General features: G+C 46.4%; 1 protein-coding gene across 1 annotated transcript in view; it reads right to left on the bottom strand.

Annotated features, from left to right (window-relative positions):
* Nucleotides 1–20,130, bottom strand: part of PRKCH (protein kinase C eta) — a 230,698-nt gene that overhangs the window by 75,653 nt on the left and 134,915 nt on the right. The gene's annotated exons all lie outside the window — the stretch shown is intronic.

Below are 20,130 nucleotides of genomic sequence, written 5' to 3'. Positions count from 1 at the left end.
GATACAATCAGCCCTGGTTTGGGTCCCAGGGCTCCATGGGAGTAAAGGGTCTGAGTTCTGGTATGCAGGCTTTATGGTACCTAATAAGGCTTTCAGAGATCTTTTACACTGTTAAGGTTCTCAACCAGAAGGAATGTTTACTGAGCACACGCAATACCAGGTCCTGGGGAGAGACAAAGTATTGTAAAATGAACGCGACCCCACACCTGCTCTCCAGAAGTTCAGAGAAGTGTGGATAGAGCACATCACCCCAGTGTACTCAGAGCGGTGGAGGCACACAGAGGCTGTCGTGGGAACAGATCAGGGCACCTGAGCAGCCTGGAGGCTGGGGTGGGACGTGGGGAAAGCTTCCAAGAGGAGCTAATTCCCCAGCCTTGAAGGATGAGGAAGCAGGAGTCAGGCTGGAGTGGGGAGGCATCAAGGTATACGAACAGCTGAACTGTCAGGTATGAGGCAGGGTACAATGGCTGCAAAGGGAGACCATCCCTAAGTGCTGAAGCTTCTGAGTGTGGGGCATCACTGGAATATGCTGCTTTCATAATCAAGTGTGGACAGAAGAAGCAAAAGGCTATGGGGTGCCTAGGTGGCTCAGTCGGTTAAGTGTCCGACTCTTGATTTCAGCTCAGGCCCTGATCTTGCAGTTTGTGAGCTCGAGCCCCGCATCGGGCTCTGCGCTGACAGTGCAAAGCCTGCTTGGGATTCTCTCTCTCTCCTTCTCTCTCTCTCTGTCCCCAGCCCCCCTTGGGCTCCCTCTCTCTCTCAAAATAAATAAACTCAAAAATTTTTTAAAAAAGCAAAAGGCTAGTTAGGGTACTTCCTTTCACCCCATCCTCAGGCCACCGACAGCTGAGAAGTTCAGGACTATAGTCCTGTTCAGAGAGAGGCTCACTCACCTATTGGTCTCTACAATTATAGGCCCAGCGTCTGGGCTAAACCAGGTGGCGGCTATGGTGCTTGGCTGGAAAAAGACTCCGTGAGCAGAACCCGCCACACATACTAACACATCAGCTACAAACGCAAATCAGCCCTGCTAAATGTTCCTGCCCTGGAATGAGTTCCACCAACCAGAGGGAAACCTTTCACACTTAGCGCGTGCCCTTTACAAAGCAGAGTCATGGACGTGACGTTGTGACAGGAGGCAGGAGATCGCCTCTTGCCTACGACTCCACTCGCAGTCTGCGCTGTTGAAGAACTAGTCTCCCTCACCACCCGACAAGCACGAAGTTACGCTTTACAAACGCAGCTGTGAAGCAAGTAGAGGAAACATCTGTCGGGCCCCCCGAGTTTAGGGAGGCAGGGCATAATAGATTCAGGTTGCCTGTGAGTCACTTCTGGGGCAGGGAGCAGTTTCCAAATCCCACCTATGGCAGTGAGTACAAAAACAACTGTTTCTGTGTTTCAGCCTGTGTAGACAGCCATTCCAGCTTTTCTAAAGTCCAGTCTCCTAGAAACCGAGTCCTGGACACCTGCACAGCTTTCCCCGAGGACTCTGGCTCCTCTCAGGTAAATTTTGCTCTGATCTGCAAGGTAAGAAACCCAAGGTCCCTGAGACTGGAGACCGGTGTAACCTCAGTTCTAAAGCCAAGTGGCCCAGCCCTTTGTCCCTTACTCCTCTTTTGTCCCCCATTCAACCAACCACAAATGCAAGTCATTAACACGGGTGAGGAACACCTGGGGGAATAAAAACAACACAGAAATCCCTTTGTCCCACGCCTCCCTTCGGATTAGGAGGCCAAGGAGCTGGTGCCTGGTTAATAACAGAATTCCTGTCATCACCTGCCTGCCTCCATTAACCCGCTGCAGCCTGGCCCAAATCTGTCCTGGCTATCAGTTCAGGGCTGTTACTTCTTAGGGGTCAAAGGGGATAAAAATATCCCCCAAACTGATAGTGGCTGTCAGTATGAGCAGTGTGCATTCCCTAAAGGCCCTCATAAAGATTGTTCTTTAAGAATTAAACTGAGGGGACCGGGGGGGCTCAGTCGGTTAAGTGTCTGACTTTGGCTCAGATCACGATCTCAAGGCTCGTGGGTTCAAGCCCCGCATCGGGCTCTGTGCTGACAGCCTGCTTTGGATTCTGTGTCTCCCTCTCTCTCTGCCCCTCCCCTACTCATGCTCTGTCTCTCAAAAATAAATAAAACATTAAAGGAAATAAAATAAATGAAAATGAAAATAAAGGAATTAAACTGATAGGCAACTGTATACAGAAAAGTTCGAGACAAAACACTTGGGTCGATGAAAAGTGATATACCAAGATGATAACCTGTGACAAGACAACATCACCTGAAGAGGATGACTGTAGAGGAACCAGGGATGAGATCGCCTAGGGTCACTGTGGTAGGTACCTTTGGAGGTGTCTGTTCAGCTCATTGATCCCTTTCTCAGAGAACTGCCCTGGCATGGTCACAGTGGGCCATGCTGGATACCCTGCAAGCAGCTAACTAGAGCAAGCTGGCCACCCCCTCTCCAGTATCTTTCCCAGAAAATCGGAACTGAGATGGAAAGGTTAATTTAGGCTGTGTGGGGTGCAGGAGCTGAGGAAACGTGAATTAGGAAGCTGAGGTTATCTGTGTTGTGTGACCACGTGACATGTCTTGGTAAAACAGAGTGCTGAAAGCACGGCTGGACAGATGGATGGACAGAAGGACAAGAGAAAAGAATGGAACAGAAACATAGAGTGAGGCAGAGGCAAGAGATAAGGGCGAATGAGGGAGCCAAGAAGGAAACCACCTGGGCCCATCATGCCTTTCCACTTCCAGATCCGGAAGAGACATGGACAAAGTTGGCCCTTGGGTTCTGTGAAACACACCCTGTATCTCTACATCTTTATTTTCACTTCTCACTTTTTTGCATGACCTTGGGTAAACCGCTTTCTGTACTTGCTACCAGGAGAATTTTAACTGAAACACACAGCAATTCTTAAGGGGCAGAAGGTTTACTTATTCACAAATCTGGGATAATAACACACTACAACGACCATGTGCAGATTAAACCAGAATCAAAGTGCCTTGTCAGGGCCAGGCCCAGAAGAGGTTCCACAAGCAGAAACTGTTATTATTAGTACATCATGCAAACAGGCTAACGTGTACTCTAGGAGGTCCTGCACCCAGTGCCCAAGTCCCTGATGTCACCAAGACAAAGCACAGCGTGGTGGTGAGGGCACGGGGCCTCTGGAGCCAGGGCGTCTGAGATGCCAAAGCAGCTCCCGCTATGCTGTATTTATTTTCTGTCTCAAAACTCCAATCTGCAAAACGAGGATAATAAGAGGACTGAACTCACAGGTGTACAAGCATTACATGATTTAAGCTAAGAATGTCCAACGGTGCCAGGCACACAGTGAATGTTCACTAAGTGTGAGCAAATATCATCCTCACTATCACTACGGCTTCCACCGTCACGGCCGTCTGCTCCCAGGGCTCTGGCCCCTCTGTGGGGGGTGGGGGGGGGGTGCTGTCCTGGGCAGCGGGCTGCCCTGCATGGATGCAGAGATGGTGCCTCTCAGGCTGGCAAGTAGACAGGAATGAAATGGCAGCCAAAACAGCAATGTGAATGTGAGACAGGAATCTGGAGGGTTTAAGGAGTCAGGAGGACACCTCCGCCAGCCGCGGGGGCACTTCTGATACTGCGTGGTCATGGCCTTGACCTATTAAGGAGAGCTTTTCTTTCTGGGAAGTGATTACAAAGCAAGAGGTCACAAAACTAGATTTGATAACCAAAACATGCCAACCGAGGGCTTGAGTTCCAGCAAGTTTTCTAAGTTTCTAATAGCAGATGATAATATTCTCTACTTTAAGAGCTTGATAATCATAACTGATACTGTTGCAAAGCAAATGGACTGCTAACATATCAGAGTGAGACTTTTTGTAGTAGCTCTTCTCCCTTTCCATACAGTTGCTTCACTCTTGTCAACAGAGTGAAAAAGATTTTTCTGTTTAAAGCAAGAATCCATAGTCTGTACATGTCCTCAACAGATATAAATCTTCAGTTGAAGATGTATTACAGCGAGGATGCAGATTACCTTTCGGAAATAATTCAAAGAATAGCAACAACATTTACAGTTAATGAATTGAGTGATGGTTTTAAAGCAATGTTAAGCTGAGCGCCACATCTAGACTTACCTAAGTTCTCAGCAATTACTTTGGAATTATTTCTGAAAGAATAACACACCAACCCTGTATCAAAAGTTGCAGTGTCACTGACTGGTTGTGGGCATGGAGAAGGAAATCTCCAGTAACAGACAGCATTGTGTTGAATTTCTCATAAGTGCTCCTTGCTTTATGATTTTGCTCCAACAAAGTCATCCACAGAGGGAATAGGGTGTTCAAATCAACAGGAAACAGTTATTGACGTCAAAGAGGTCACAGTGGAAAAGCACCCTCATGAGGAAATCTGATTGCACCATGCCTGAACTGGAAACAACTTAAATTTAACCACATTAAGAATGATTACAAAGGCTTCAAGGAAGAAACAAGGACAGGGAATCTAATGGCTTCCTTTTTTTTTTTTTTTTTTTTTTGGACTTACCATTTTGTGCAGCCCAGAAGATATCAGACGTTAATTCAATCACTCAGCAACCCCTCTCTCAAGCCCACAGGCATGATACATCCTGTCTGAGCTCAGACACTAGTCTTCAGGAAGGTGAAATATGTCTCTAATATAACAAGCCCTTAGGAACCTGCATTTCAAACCTGGAGGGACACTCGGCTCTTTCCAAGACTAAGACTTTTCCCAGTTACACTGCCTATCGTCACCTGTAGTGAAACGTGACAAGGCTCACCGACATGTAAAACGGACTGGGCTGTGTGAGGCAATCTAACTTGCAGTTCAACACACTGGGAGGCATTTGAACCATAAGATTCATTTTTTTAATGTTTATTTATTTTTGAGAGAGAGAACACGTGCAAGTGAGCAGAGGAGGGGCAGAGGAGAAGTACAGAGGCTCCGAAGTGGGCTCGGCACCGACTGCAGAGAGCCCAATGCGGGGCTTAAATTCACGAACCTCGAGATGACACCCTGAGCCGTTCAGACGCTTAACCGAATGAGCCACCCAGGTGCCCCTGAGCCAGAATATTCTTAAAGCATAACTAAGCAGTCAACATGACTGGAGACAGAGCAACGTCAGGGCTTAAGTCCTTCCACTTCCTGGCAGAGCCCTCTCTGGTCTGACTTGTACTTGAATGATAGCACTCAGTAATTCCCAAGGGGAGAGGGGACAGTGATCAATATCACAAATACATTCTCTAGTTCAAAATATCCAAGTGCGTGACTTGCCATTAATGAGAAAATTTATCATAAAATTTTAAACTGCATTGTTTTAAATAGAATTAAATCATAATGTATTTTATACTTTCAAAAAAAAAAAAAAATGGTCCACACACATCTTGCCCAGTCTCATTGGGCTGCACTGGCCTTGTGTGCTTGGTGTTGTTTTCTGTTAAGGACCTGAAACCTCTGAAGGCAGAGCCCGGATGGAAATGACACATCTCTACTACCACCAAGCGTAGTGCCTGGACCTGGCAAAGGGTAAATAACCCCTTGGAGAGCTAACATGGCAGGAGGCCATTTCTGGTTTCTACGACGATTTAAACTAGAACGTCACAAAAGCTGGAACCAACTGCCAAGATCAGTTCTACCCATTTATTGTATGTAAGGGCAACGAAGTAAACTGCCTTACCTGCAGTTAAAATAGTTCATGGAAGAGCTCGAAATGAGAAGCAGACCTGCTTCACGCACCACTTCATTTCCCTTTAAGAATAAAGCTTTGTGGTTTTTTTCTCTGTTTTTAAAAGTAATTACAGGGGCGTCTGGGTGGCTCAGTCGGTTGAGCATCCAGCTCTTGATTTCAGCTCAGGTCATGGTCTCATGGTTCATGGGATCAAACCCCGCATCGGGCTCTGTGTTGACAACAGGGAGACACCTTGGGATATTCTCTCTCTCTCTCTCTCTCTCTCTCTCTCTCTCTCTCTCCCCCTCACTGTCTCCCTCTCTCTCTCTCCCTCTCTCTCTCTGCCCCTTCCTGGCTTGTGCACACACTCTCTCTCTCAAAATAAATAAACATTAAAAGAATAAGCAAAAGTAATTACATGTTCATAGTTCAAATGTAGTTATAAAGTAAATACATGGAAAACCGAGGAAAAAAATAAATAAAATGAAAATAAAATCATCTATAATCCTGATACCCAGAGGTAGAATCCAAATACAAGGGGAAACAAAACCGTTTGTGGCTTTTAGGATACAAGGAACTGGAGATTTCAGGGCAAACAAGAAATTTAACAAGGGTGTTTTTAATTAGAATTTATTTACCCCTTATGCCCTACTTACCACTCTTTAAAGAAGAGAAAAAGAGAACATGAAAAATGTATCTTTCCTTTTCCACTTATATTACATAAATTTCCTGATGTACTTAGTCATTGAACTGTGAATTTTTTTAACAGGTGCATACTATTTTCAGTGCTATTTCTATGAAGTCCTACAATTAGCTGGACCTCTATTTAAGTTAATGGAAATAAGAGGATGGTATGAGTATCTACTTAGGATACTTTATGATAAAGATCAGTTTTATTAGCCTGGAAACACAGGCATCTTAGAACAGATTACTGCCAACTGGTCATAGTGTTTTGATTCTGAATTAAATTCACAAATTTAAATTCTGAACTTTGGTTTACCAAGACGATATCTTAGGTTATAATTTCCTTTTTAGAAAAGGTTTCGTCACTTAAAAATATGCACAATAGGATTTTTTTAAATTATTATTTCACATGGTACAACTCTCTGTGTAAAGGTTTTGGTTTAAGCACCAAATAGAAGGTCTATTAAAGATACTTATGGATCTAGGGGTGCCTCAGTGGCTCAGTCAGTTGAGCGTCTGACTCTTGATTCTGGCTTAGGTCATGATTCCAGGGTTATGAGATTGAGCCCCATGCAGGGCTCTGCGCCTGATTGAGCATGGAACCTGCTTAAGATTGTCTCTCCCTGACCCTCTGCCCCTCTCCCCTGCTCGCTCTCTCTCTCAAAAATAAAATAAAATAAAATAAAAAATATATATTAATGGATTTAGTTTGTACAGGGCTATTGGATAGAGTAAAAATGCCATTTACTATTTAGATCATTTTTCATGACAGAGGTTCCTAAACTTTGCAGCCTCTTAAAGAAGGCAAGATTTCATCTCTCCGTATGATCTGTGGATGAATTAGACATGTCTGCCTCACAAGAGGAGATTCTGGGTTATAGTTGTCTAAATAATCACTCAGAGAAGCAGCAAATCAGGCCAAGAATATTCGGTCTGCCTTGAGAGGATGCCTGGGAATCTGTTAGCCAAGAGTCTGTTCTTGCCTCCGCTCTACAGTCTTGTAGTACCTGCCGAATTTCCACCTAGAATGTGCATTCCATGTGCTATTTTGAGTTTTGTTCCTTCTAGCACAGCCACAGCGCATTCTTCTCCGGCCCTTCATCTGGGGAATGAGATGCGCTCAAGCAAACGACACCCCCACAGCCCCTTTCCAAACCCCTTCTGCACTATGGGCCACATACTGATCTCTGCTGTCCATGGAGGAAAAAAGACACAGACTTGACTTATATAAAGGTAGGGAGACCAAAGTAACAGAGGCAGAGTCTAATAAGATGGGAAAGCAATCACCAATAGTTTTAAGGGTTTAGCCAGGGGAGAGGATATCGTGTTGGCCTTGTAGAGAAGCTTCAGTTGGTTACGTGGAGTTCCGATGGGCCCTTTAAAGTTGCAAGGACCGGAGCAGAGACTAAGACAGCAACACCAACAGTCTCATCCCAGATCCAGTTACAGCTTCCAGTCCTGTGGTGAACTGACTTCATGTGGGCACTGGGTTCCTCCTCCCATGAAACCACTTCCTTCTGATTCTTCTTTCTGACTTTCTGCCACCCTTCTCCACTCTTCCGTAGAATTCTTTTCTCAGCTCTCCTCTCCTATCTACAAACACCTACCGAAATATTTTAAATTACATTTTGGGGGTGCCTGGGTGGCTCAGTCGGTTGAGTGTCTGGCTTTGATTTTGGTTCAGATCATGATCTCACAGTTCATGGGTTCGAGCCCCGTGTAGGGCTCGCACTGACAGGGTGGAGCCTGCTTGAGATTCTCTCTCTCCCCCATCTCTGTCCCTCCCCCACTCATATGCACTCTCTCCCTCAACATAAATTATTATTTTTTTAATATTAAAAAAATTACACTTTCTACTATATACCCAGAGGACACTGAGGACACCAAAATCCAATTTCCCATCTGAACCATGTTTCTGAGCAACAAACATCTTACCACTTGGCTTCCTGCAAAGCGAATTCATCATACTCTATTCCCCCAGGCTCCCAACTGACCAGAACTGTGACCACTCCTCCCACTCTCTTACCCTAAAAAGTCCTATCGATTCCACCTCCTTAGTATGTCCTTGACTCCACTCAGTGACCGATGCCTTGGAGCAAGCAGGTCTGACAGGACCCTGTTTCAGCATCCTTACCAGATCTGCTACCCCTGGTCTCCTCTTCCTGCAGAGAGCCACCTCCTAAAATGCACATCTTCCATTGCCCTCTGGCTTAAAACCCTTGCTAGCACCCTTCACCTCCATGATTGAGTCTAAGTTCCTTTGCAAAGGATGGCAGGCCCATGATGACTTTGCTTCATCACTACCCACATTTCCCCTCCTGCAATCCTGCTGCATCGACTTATTTGGGGTGTCCTAGGCATACCATACATTTTAATCCTCTGTGCCTCTGCATTGCTATCACCTCTGTCCGGGAGGCCCGTCCTGTGTCCTCTCCTCAGCCCTCTATGACTGTAGGGCTCAGATGCATCCTCAAAATACAGCTGAGACAGCTCTTTCTCTCAGAGCCCTTTCAACCTCCACAAGGGCCAAGTCATGACTTTTCTTCTATCCCATGGTTATAGGTGTCTGTGTTTAAGATGATCCTTGACTGAAAGCAACTAGAGGGCAGGTCCACATTTTGTTTTTCCTTATTGCTTTCAGTCCCTGGCACACAACGTGCCCTAAGGAAACATTTACTGAAGTGAATTAGAAATGCAAGATAGACCTAATAGTACCATTCAATATAGAAACAGCCAACGTGTCCAGTGGTTAGGGTCTACTTTCAATATTTAGACAGCACTCAGTTCTGAGGTATCTAAAGTATCTGTAACTGTAAGTTTGTAACTGTAAGTTTTCCCTGTATGGCAAACAAAAGAAAATAGCAAGCATGCTTCCCCCAAAGCATACTGGGATTGCTACTGGCACATTTTTCTACACTGGTTGAGAAATGTTTCTTAAAGCTTTGATGATCTCTGCTTGTAAAACCCAGTCATACGCATCACACATGGGATGGGAGTCTGACTCACAGATAGGCTGGCACCCTTTGCGATTCAGGGTGGAGACGATTTTCATAAAAAGTTACTGATTCAACACCTTGATGGCAAAGTGGAAGCAAATCATTCGATGCCAAAACAAGAGACGCTGTGCTATTTCGATCTCTTGCTTTTAAATATAAGCCATTGTAAATATATGCTCGCTGAGCTAATCTTTGGCTCCCTAGACGCCCCAGGCTCTGATACGTCTGCCTTATCGCAGCAGGCTTTGCTGTTCAGAGCTGTTGGCAGTGTGCTAACCCTGGCTCACATTCAACAGACCCGCTACGCTTGCACCCAGTTTCCTCCCAGCCACGGCCCGAGACTGAGCAAATGCCTCAGTGCAGCCACTGAGAACTGTTACAGGCCCCCAAGCAAGAACTTTGCCTGTCTCAAAGTCAGAAGAGAAAAAAAAATGCTTATAATTTGATGAGGAGTATTTAACACACTTTGCTTTGGTCCCTGTAAAGACTAACGTGATCTTCTAGTCCATTTAACTTTCTGTATCTAGGACAGACCACCTGATATTCATATAAGGCAGTGGTTTCCTTTCCCCCACCCCACCCAGGGGACATCTGGCAACATCTGGAGACAACTAGGGAGATGCTATTCACATGCAGTGAGCACAGGCCAGGGATGCCTCTGATCCAACAATGCGTAGGACAATCCCCCATAAGAAAAGATTACCCTGCCCCAAATGTCAGGAGCAGGAAAATGACATGACACTATGCAAATAAGTGAATGTTTTTTTACGAGGAAGTTTGAAAATTCACCAGACATTCGATTGTTAAAACTGTCTGGCCCGTTGGGTGAAGGTCAGGGTAGTGGGGATAAAGTTCTGAGCCAGGTGGAAGCAAGCTTCCTGCTTCCTATCTGTTCTGAAACCCAAGTACAAAGGGACAAATCTAATGATCAGTCCCTCAATTCTACAGGCTTCCAGAAGAACTTTAACCAGTGTCTAGGTCAGCTCTGCCGTATCTGTTCCTGACGTTGGTGGTGGTATCTGACTCATTTTGAACTGCCTTTCACTCACTGGTAAATAGACCCTGGTTTAGAAGGTCTGGGCTTGCTGCTAGTCCCCACTTCACAAGGTCATCATAGCTCAGGGCTCCCTGGGAGTGAGGAGGAGAGAGGAAGCACAAGGAAGCAGACGAAGGTGCTTCCCAAGGTCCACCGCTGAGGAAGGGAACCGCATGCATTGTGGGAAAGGGAGGAATTGTGCTGGACTGACTTTCCCCCTGTGTTTTAGTTGGGAATTTGATATTACATCATTTTTAATGTTTAAAATCTCATACACCATAAGAATGGAATTAAGAGACTCTGGGAAAAGCTCCAAGGATCCCTTCGTGACACCGAAGCCGTAAGTCATTACAAAACATCCTCAAGAAGCAGGCAGGAGTGAGCTAGAGATACAGCAGGCTCTTTTGCAGTACAAATAAGCTACAAGTTGGATGCCTCCGCAGAAAGGAAACAGGAACTCCCTGGGTGGCCCGAAGGGAAGACTGGGCATGCCCAAGCCCTCCAGCAGAGGCAGGGAGGGCTGCTGGTGAGCCAAGGTATCAGCTGACAACAGAAGGCAGGAAGGGGGTGAAGAAGAGCCCTGCACACCAGCAGAGTCAGTCTTGATGGCACGGGGTTAACGTGGGGGAGGCTGGTGTCTCGGCAGCCCTGTGCAGGGACTGTCAGTGAAGAGGCCGGTTTCCCCAGTGGGATGAGAATAACCGTACAATGGCAGCGGGGAGCAAGGAAGCAGGCTGGACTGGGCTGCTGCCCTTCCGCTTATGCCTCCTGCTTTGAGCCCCCAAGCCCAGCAGTGCTAATGGACCCATCGCCAAGCAGAGGTCGCGCTGACAGCTTGAGCCACCCAGGATCTTCACCAGGTTCTAGATCCACCGTGCCCAGGTAAAAAACAGGAGTGTGCTTCAAATGCAAATGTAGCTTCAAGACAAGCGCCCTATCGTGGCTATTGTAGATAACGCGGCAATAAACATAAGGGGGCACATATCTTTTTGAATTAGCGTTTTCGTTTTCTTTGGGTAAATACCCAAGAGCGGACTTAACTGGACCATATGGCATTTCTATTTTTAATTTTTTGAGGCGTCTCCGTACAGTTTTCCACAGTGGCTGTGCCAATTTACATTCCCACCAACACAGCATAACATACAAACTTGTCGAACCACTATGTTGTGCACCTGAAACTAACGAAACTAGTTATACGCCAACGAGACTCGAAAAAAAAAAAAAAAGACAAGTCCCTTAGACTCTCTTCTAGGCACATGGCTGCTCTGAGCTTACGCTATACGGAAATCCCAGAACTGCTTCTGTGACCAACCCACCAAGGAGGGTCGCCAGCTGATTTGACATTATAAACAGCCTATTCAGGCCCATGGACTCCCCAGGAGAACCTCAGCTCCATGAGGGCAGAGTTGCCTGTTGTCTGTTTTGTTGTCCAACAGAGTTGTCTGTTTTGTTCACTGCCGGCATCCTCAGGGCGAACAGCAGAGCCTGAAACCCTGAAGGCACTCGGTGCACATTTGCTGATTGAATAAACACCTTCTAGCCTCACCGGCCAGCAGCAATTCGGTACACTTGCAGTTGAGCTAAGATTATCCGCACAGACAAGGCTGATTCTGTGTTGGGAGGCCCTGGATAGGCAGTTGTTGGACTGAGGGAAGATGGACACAGCTGGGCACTTACGAGTGATGAAGTAGTTACAGAAAACTCAAGTGTTTCAAAATTAGAATACATTGCAGTCTATGGTTTGCGTGTGAGCCGTGGTCAGGTTTTCATGCTGCACAGTTCTGTCATCAGGGCGGGGTGGACGCCCCCCAGCCACTCACGAGTGTTGCTTTAGGCCTTGGCCTGAATGCCCCAGTCTTGGTAGGACTCAATCCAGCTTCCGAGGGAAACACCTGCAGGCCGCCCCTTGGTGTTGCTTACAGCTCAGATGCTAGTTACTTAGCCTTGTAGCCATTCTGGTTACATTTCTGAGGAAAGATTGGCAGGACGTAGGAAAGATTTCCCCGGGGTTCAGTGTTCATTTTCTTTTTCAAAATTTTTTAATGTTTGTTTATTTTTGAGAGAGAGAGAGAAAGAGAGAGAGAGAGAGAGAGAGAGCTCACCCAAGCAGGGGAGGGGGTAGAGAGAGGGGGAGTGGTAGAGAGAGAGAGGGAACAGAGGATCCGAAGGGGCTCTGTGCTGACCGCAGAGAGCCCAACGCGGGGCTCGAACTCACGAGCCAGGAGATCATGACCTGAGCCGAAGTCAGACGCTTAACCGACTGAGCCTCCTGGGCGCCCTGGAGTGTTCATTGTCAGCTACCTTTCCTTTTGTAGTATGACTGTGTTTACTCCACGCTCTCTACCGTATGCTTTTCCATGTGCATGAATCCTCTCTTCCCAATCAGACTGAGGATTCAAAGGACTGTTTATCTTGCTAGCAGTCAGCGTGATCCTGAACTGATAGACTTTTCACTGAACTATTTGGCAAAAGGCCCATCGCATTCTCCTCCTTGAAGCCAACCCTGGCACTTCAAGCCCAGTGCTTCAACACAGGGCCCTGCGGGGGCCAGAGCATCTATAGTCTGGCAGGTTCCCAGTCACAGTCAGGGAAAAGTCCAACAAAGCACTTAACACCACCACGCTTGGACAGTCATAGGGAAGCACAGGGCCCATTGTGACCAGGGCAAGTCTTGGATGCACGGAGGGAAATTACACACAATCCATGAACCAGCTTACCGAATATGGAAGTGGCAGGTCTACATGATCTCCAGATCGTCAGGTGGGTGATGGCTGGTGACAACAAGGCCAGTTACAGCCCAACGACCTCGAATTGAGAAGCACGCCAGCTCTTTCAAACCCCTCTGTCACACCAAGTCCCCTGGCAGTCCTACCCGAGCAGGGAGAGCCAAAGGAACAGCACGAACTTCAGATTCTCCTATTTCCCCATTCATTTTCATGGACCCATTTGGCCACAGAAAGCCCAAGAGGACAGAAGCAAAGGTCACAAATGACCCCCCCCCCCCCCACACACACACACAAACCCAGAGTCTGGAGATGGTCTGTGTGCGTTTTGTCCCCAGATGGAGCGCTACTAATAAGCTGGGAACATGCCCAACTGGGAAACACCATGTTCTGGCTCATTTTCTATTTCGATCTGAGCCAAAGGCAAACTCTAACACATGACCCATAAGCAGACCAAATAGTATTTGTGGCCGTCATTGCTCAGGGAAAGGAGGAAACCTAGTTCCAAACAGATAAGGGGAAATATCCTTAGGTGGTTCATAAAAGGCTACAAAACTATGTATTGTGAAAAACTGCCCTCATTCCTGCCTAATGACACTCTTCTCAGCTGTACACATTCCAGGGAGGAGACATTTCTATCTGAGGTATTTTAAAAGTAACGGCATAGAGTATTAAGCCAGATGACCTGGTTAAGAATCCATGGTCTAACTCTTGCTTGAGGTATGCTTGGGGGCAAATTATTTAACCTCTCTGGACCTCTCAGTTTCCAGATTTTTAAAATGAAGATAATAGTATCTACACCACCCTGGACTGTTGAGGGTATTAAATGAGATATTTCTTCAACAGATATTTATGAAATGCCACATGCACAATTGTACAGGCACTGGTAATGAATGAGCACCTAGAACACACACTAAAGTCTCCATGAACAGTAGCTGCTGCCTCCATTTCTTCTTTGCCCACCCCCTCTACCAAACTGGGACCCTCCAGGCTCCAAGAATTGACCAGCTATCTGAAGGCATTAACAGAGGCCTCTTCAGAACCCTTGTCCTTTCTAGCTCTTTTGGCTGCACCTTCACCTCTCCTCACCTCACAGGGTCTCTGCCCCTCGTCTGGATGTCACTGTAACTCAGGGCACCATGGGTAATGCTTCTCCTGGGGCCAAGTGTGCCTTCTCTTCCCTTAGGCCAGTTGCTAGCCCCAGATCAGCAGACAAACAGGCCTGGTGACCGCCGCCAAATACCCACTAAACACTCAGGAAAGGGAAAAAGAGCTGGAGAGACTGGAATGCAGTCAGGGCTGTGCGGGGGTTGAGCAGGGCTGTGCAGGGCTGTGCAGGGCTGTGAGGCTATGTAGGGCCGTGCAGGGCTGTGGGGTTGAGCAGGGCTGTGCAGGGCTGTGCAAGGCTGTGAGGCTGTGCAAGGCCATGGGGCTGAGCAGAGCTGTGCAAGGCCATGCAGGGCTGTGGGGCTGTGCAGGGCCGAGCAGGGCCGTGCAGGGCTGTGGGGCTTTGGGGCAGGCTGCAGCTTCCCGCCCACCACATGCATGAAGCTAACTGCAGGGTCACTCTCTGCACCAACGGGTCCATTGACAGAAAAAAACCAAAAAACACATTTTCAGGTGGAGGGGCTTATACAGAAAAAAAAATCTAATGAAAGGACCTTCTTAAAAACAAGGGGACTACTAGTTAAGCCAGCAGTAGAACTCAGAGCTCTGACACTGAAGGCAGCAGTGGAGCCACCTGCCTGATAAAATTCTGGAAGATTCCTTCCAGAGCCACGTGACTATCTTGCTATCTCATCTGTCTGTCTGTCTGTCTCTCTCTCTCACACACACACTCCTAATACTTCATACAACGGTATAACTGCAAGGGAGAGAATAATGTCCCCAAGCACTCACGTTGCCAGACAGTTTTCATAACGTATTTCAAGGGTGACTTAAGTACATGGAAATCACTGTGCACCAGTTGTGTAAGCGGACAGCATGTAGCACACAAGTTTCCCGGACACTTTAACCTTGGGAAGGAGGATTTCTGCTTTGTTGATCAATATTTGAGGAGTGGCTTCTTATGCAAAGCTGTGTCCCTGCCAGCATTCCAGGTGCACTGCTTCGTGGACAACCTGTGCAGGCGGACACCCTGGGCCCTCCCCGGCAGCCCAGATGTCCTGAGGAAACACTGACAAGTGAAGGAGGGGTGGGGGTAGAAAATGAGAGCATTGGGCTTCTGTCCTCATGAAGGAAGGGTCCATGCACCCTGTGGCCCCCCTGAACGCAGCAGGTTGCAAACACAGACTGGAGCAATCCCAAAAAAGAGAGGCTCTGCTGTGGCTTGTCTCTCTGACCTGGGCCCGGGTCCTGCGGATGACGGACAGGCAGTTCTTGGGCACCGGGCACAGCGTGTCTTATGTCTTCCAAATGGAAATTTTTGCTTCAATAAACTGGGTCTCTGAACAAAGGCTAAGGCATCTGACCAGTATTTACTTTGCCACTCCCCCTCCTGCTACTGCCCCGTCTTTGTTCTTTCCTCCCTTCACACTCAGCTGAGGCTCCAGGAGGAGAGCCAGTGGACAGCCCCTGGGAGCTGGGGATGGGGGTGGGGAGGCCTGGATTCCGGGCCATAAATGCCAGGATGCTCAGCTGCTGACACCAGAGCCACTGATGAAGACGAAAGGAGTGTGAAGGGAATAGAACCTGGAAGAGTCGGGAAGGCAGTGTTCACTAGGCCTGCACCCCCACAGGGCCCTCCCCCCCATCCCCCCCATCCCCCCCCACCCTCAACGTTAAAGAAATATAGTCACATTACCCAAATCAGAAAATAGAACAAAGAAGAAAAACTATCCGCCACGTCACTACCTTCATTCTTCTTCTATCACTACCTTCATTTCCTTCCTGTCTCTTTTTGGAGGAGCTAGGTTTGCCCATTCACCATCTGGGCAGATCCTGATGTGGATATACACTACCAATCATCATAAATTCTGTATTATTTCCTGGGCTCTAACTTCCTAGCTCCACCATTTACTATATTAGATTTTGAGCAAGGGACTTAAGTCCTCAGGACTTTATCATTCAGCAAAATGAAGACAATAATTGTACCTATCTTACAGGGCTGTTGTAAGAAGCGTAAGCAATAAATAATACATGCTAGGTGCTTATGACACGTTGTCATTCAACAGCTTAATATTCATTATCTCTTTACCAGCTGAAAAATCTTCATCACATTTAAGTATTTTATTATTTAAGTAAATTCCTGTTCCTGAATGCTCAAGTTGGTTCCAATATTTTCCTATTATAAATGGTGCACTGAAAAATTAAACGTCTTTGTATATAACGTTTATTTTTATTGCTTAGGCTAGTTTCAGAAATAAAACCAACAGATCCCAGAGTATAAACATTTTTATGAGGGGGCACCTGGGTTGCTCAGTCAGTTGAGCATCCGACTTCAGCTCAGGTCATGATCTTGCGGTTTGTGGGTTCGAGCCCCGCATCAGGCTCTGTGCTGACAGCTCAGAGCCTAGAGCTTGCTTCAGAATCTTTGTCTCCTTCTCTGTCTGCCCCTCCACCGCTCACACTCTGTCTCTCTCTCTCTCTCAAAAATAAATAAACATTAAATAAAAAAATTTAAATACTTTTATGAGTCTTGATCCAGATTATCAAATTATTCATAAACTATTAGGAATTATGCTATCGCCAATGTATGAGGATGGCAATTTAATTATGTATTTGTGAGTAACATGCAGTATTAGGAAAAAAATTGGAGGCAGTAATTTATGAGCACACAATCCTATGAAGCAAACTTGATAAATTATCTACCAATTTGAAATTGACCTTTGTGCGTTTGCCAAGAACTAGAGTGGCTCCCAAAGTCCTACTATTAGGGGTTTACTATACCCTCTATATGGGGTCTATGCTGGCCCCTGGGAAGCCCCAGGACATTTTTCTTTGGTGTAAGGAAGGAGGCAGTCATCACAGCAATGAGTCTTACTCATTTTGGAATAGTGCTGCACATGTACAAAGCATTTCTGCATTCTCTCCTTTGGTCCTCACCACAATCCTTCTTTCATCTTAACCATGAGAACTTTAAAGCCCAAAAGAATTTTCAGGTAGACTTCAGCCACTCAGAGGAAAACAAAGTTGGAAGAACTCAGGTCTTCCACTTCCAAGGGCAATGCTGCTTCTATAGCAACAGGTTGGAGGGGAGCCAAGGCAGACAGGAGGTGCTTAGGCAGATGCTGAATCAATGACATGTGCGCTGATGGGTCAGAGCACAGTGGCAGCTCCAGGGTCAGCCCGACCCAGAGGTGAACCTTGTCTTCCCTACTTACAGTCTAAGCGACCCTCTGCCTCTGCGAGTTTCCTGTTCCCTTTCTCTAGGCCCCAGGGACACTCACTCCACAGGGATGGACAGGAGAGAGTAAGAGTTCTCTAAGGGTCTTTCAATTTTTTTTTTAAATGTTTATTTATTTTTGAGAAAGAGAGAGAGACAGAGAGACAGAGTGTGAGCAGGGGAGGGGCAGAGAGAGAGGGAGGCAGAATCTGAAGCAGACTTTGAGCTGTCAGCACAGAGCCTGACACAGGGCTTGAACCCATGAACCGTGAGATCATGACCTGAGATGAAGTCGGACACGTAACTGACTGAGCCTCCCAGGCACCCCTCTAACAGTCTTTATAATGAGACAATACTTTGTAGACAGCTGGGATGTGACCCCAGTACCTCACCTCGGCTCACTTCTAAATGCTGACGGTAACAGTTCAGCATAACACACAGATTAGCATCTCATTTTAGAGGCCATGACCTGCCAAACTGAGTAGCTAAAATGTAACGAATCTGCTGCAATTCCTTATAGTAATTAACATCTTCTATTCTTTACAGTTATCTTTTTCAACAGCAAATGGAGATAGTTACTGAGGATTTCTGACAGACACAGCAAATAAATGCCACGCATAGTAAGGAGTGTAATACCTTGCCAACTGGAGAGAAGGAATAAACTACAGCAAAATAAAAATTGTGTATCTCTATCTCAGCATGAGGAAAGTTCAGTTCATTCTTTAAGTCGGTCCTCTCTCCTTTATCATCTAGACTTAGGGCAAGGGAAAATTTCTTTTATCCTTTGCTTTGGAGACATCTACTGCAAAACACAAATTCTAACCCCCTGTGTCGGTTCTCAGCTCGGGTGGAGAAATAAAATCACCATGCGGTAACGACTGCCACCTCGTGGCCACACATGAAACTATCACTAGGAAAAATAAACCGCCAATGCTTAAGATTTCACCTGCTGAACATTGTAGAAATTCGGTGTGGCCACCAATAATTTGTTATATTGTATAATTTATATTTTTCCAGAAAATTATGCACTCTTCATGCTATTTTCACTGGGCTCTCAGTGTGTTCCAGGCTTATTTCTTGTTCTACTCTACCATAACACAATCTAATTGTGGTGAGACTTCTGACGGCTTCTATAGAATCATGGGGATCTCCTTTGGCAGGCAGAAGTCCCCTGGAGTTGAGCGTGAGACACTTCTTTGTTCGTTCATTAGAGTAACTTTAAATAATGGCCACTGCTCCACCAGACTAAGTTCACTACCTGCCTGTCAACTGTCTGATTCAAAGGTTATCGGCCAGTTTAGATCATCTAACTCAATATCATAGAAAACCATCCACTCTTTGGCTCAGGCCATGGAAAGATGATCTGAGTGTAGCCCTGTTTGGCTGTGTGATTCACGGTAGAAGCCTGAGGCTCAAGCCTGAAATGCAGGCAGACAACTGGTATCCATCAAATGATACCATCCTTCTTGACAAGGCTGTTTTCAAGCCTGAGCTGTCACCCTATTCCCCTCTGCGATAATCGCTGGATGGGAGAGGTGAGGAGGGCTTTGTGTAGGCAAAGCACAGAGCACAGGAAATAGAATTTCAAGGCTTCTCCAGGAAGCGAAGAGGATGAGCATAACGAGCGTCCAAGGAACCCAGGAATGGGCAGCCCAGAATCAGGCAGGGCAGCAGGGGCAGTGCGGGCTCCGGGGCTGTTTTACTGAACCACGGACCATGAGGTGAGCAGGGTGTGGCCTCCTTGAGTGCAGACCATGAGGGGAAGGAGCATTAACTGACTCCCCAGCTCCTTTCAGTATGCTTGGCTGGCATGAGAGTACACACTCTTCATACATCCTGTCTCCCAGCTCCTAGGCTTGCCTGCCACCCCCACCTTCTCCAGGCTGCACAGGGTCAACGTATTTAAACACAAGTGATCCTTACACATCTGCGAATGAATGTTCAGCCTCACTCACAGTTCCAGAAATGCCAATTAGGACTCTGAAGAAACCATTTTGTAAATCTCTCTGATCATCAAAATGATAGGCTACATGGTGCGATGGGACAACGGGGGAAAGAGGCCTCACGCATGGCTTCAAAGTGTACATTTAAAAATATGGCAAGCAAGAGATAAGAGCCTGGGCTCTAGAGTCAGGCTGCCCAGTGTCAAAACCTCCATCTCTTGGAAGCTAAATTTCTTTGGGCCTCAGTCTCCTTCTCTGGAAAAATGGGAGTGGTGTTAACAGAACTCACTTCACAGGCCTACTCTAAGGATTAAGTGAGACAATGTTCATAGACACTTAGAACAGTGCCTGGTATACAGGTGTTAAAATGTTAGCTATCTTGAACTACTATGGGGAAGAAGGCCAATTGGACTCAGTCAAAATTTTAAATGCACATACCACTGCCCAAACAATACCACTGCTAATAGTATGTCATACAGAAATAAAAGAACAATATGTAAAGATAAAAGTACAAGGGGGCTCACCGCCACATTGATTGGAATAAAAATGCTAGGCACAATCTAAATGTATAACAATAGGAAACAAGTTATATAAATTATGTCCTGGCCTTGGAATACTATGCAACTATTAAAAAAAAATTTTTTTTTAATGTTTTTTATTTTTGAGAGAGAAACAGTGTGAGCAGGGGAAGGGCAGAGAGAGAGGGAGATGCAGAATCTGAAGCAGGCTCCAGGCTCTGAACTGTCAGCACAGAGCCCGATG

This window comes from Panthera pardus, unplaced genomic scaffold (assembly GCF_024362965.1).
Source record: "Panthera pardus isolate Hobbes unplaced genomic scaffold, ASM2436296v1 HiC_scaffold_24, whole genome shotgun sequence".
In the NCBI taxonomy this organism is placed as follows: domain Eukaryota; kingdom Metazoa; phylum Chordata; class Mammalia; order Carnivora; family Felidae; genus Panthera; species Panthera pardus.
This window is presented reverse-complemented; position numbering and strand designations above follow the sequence as displayed.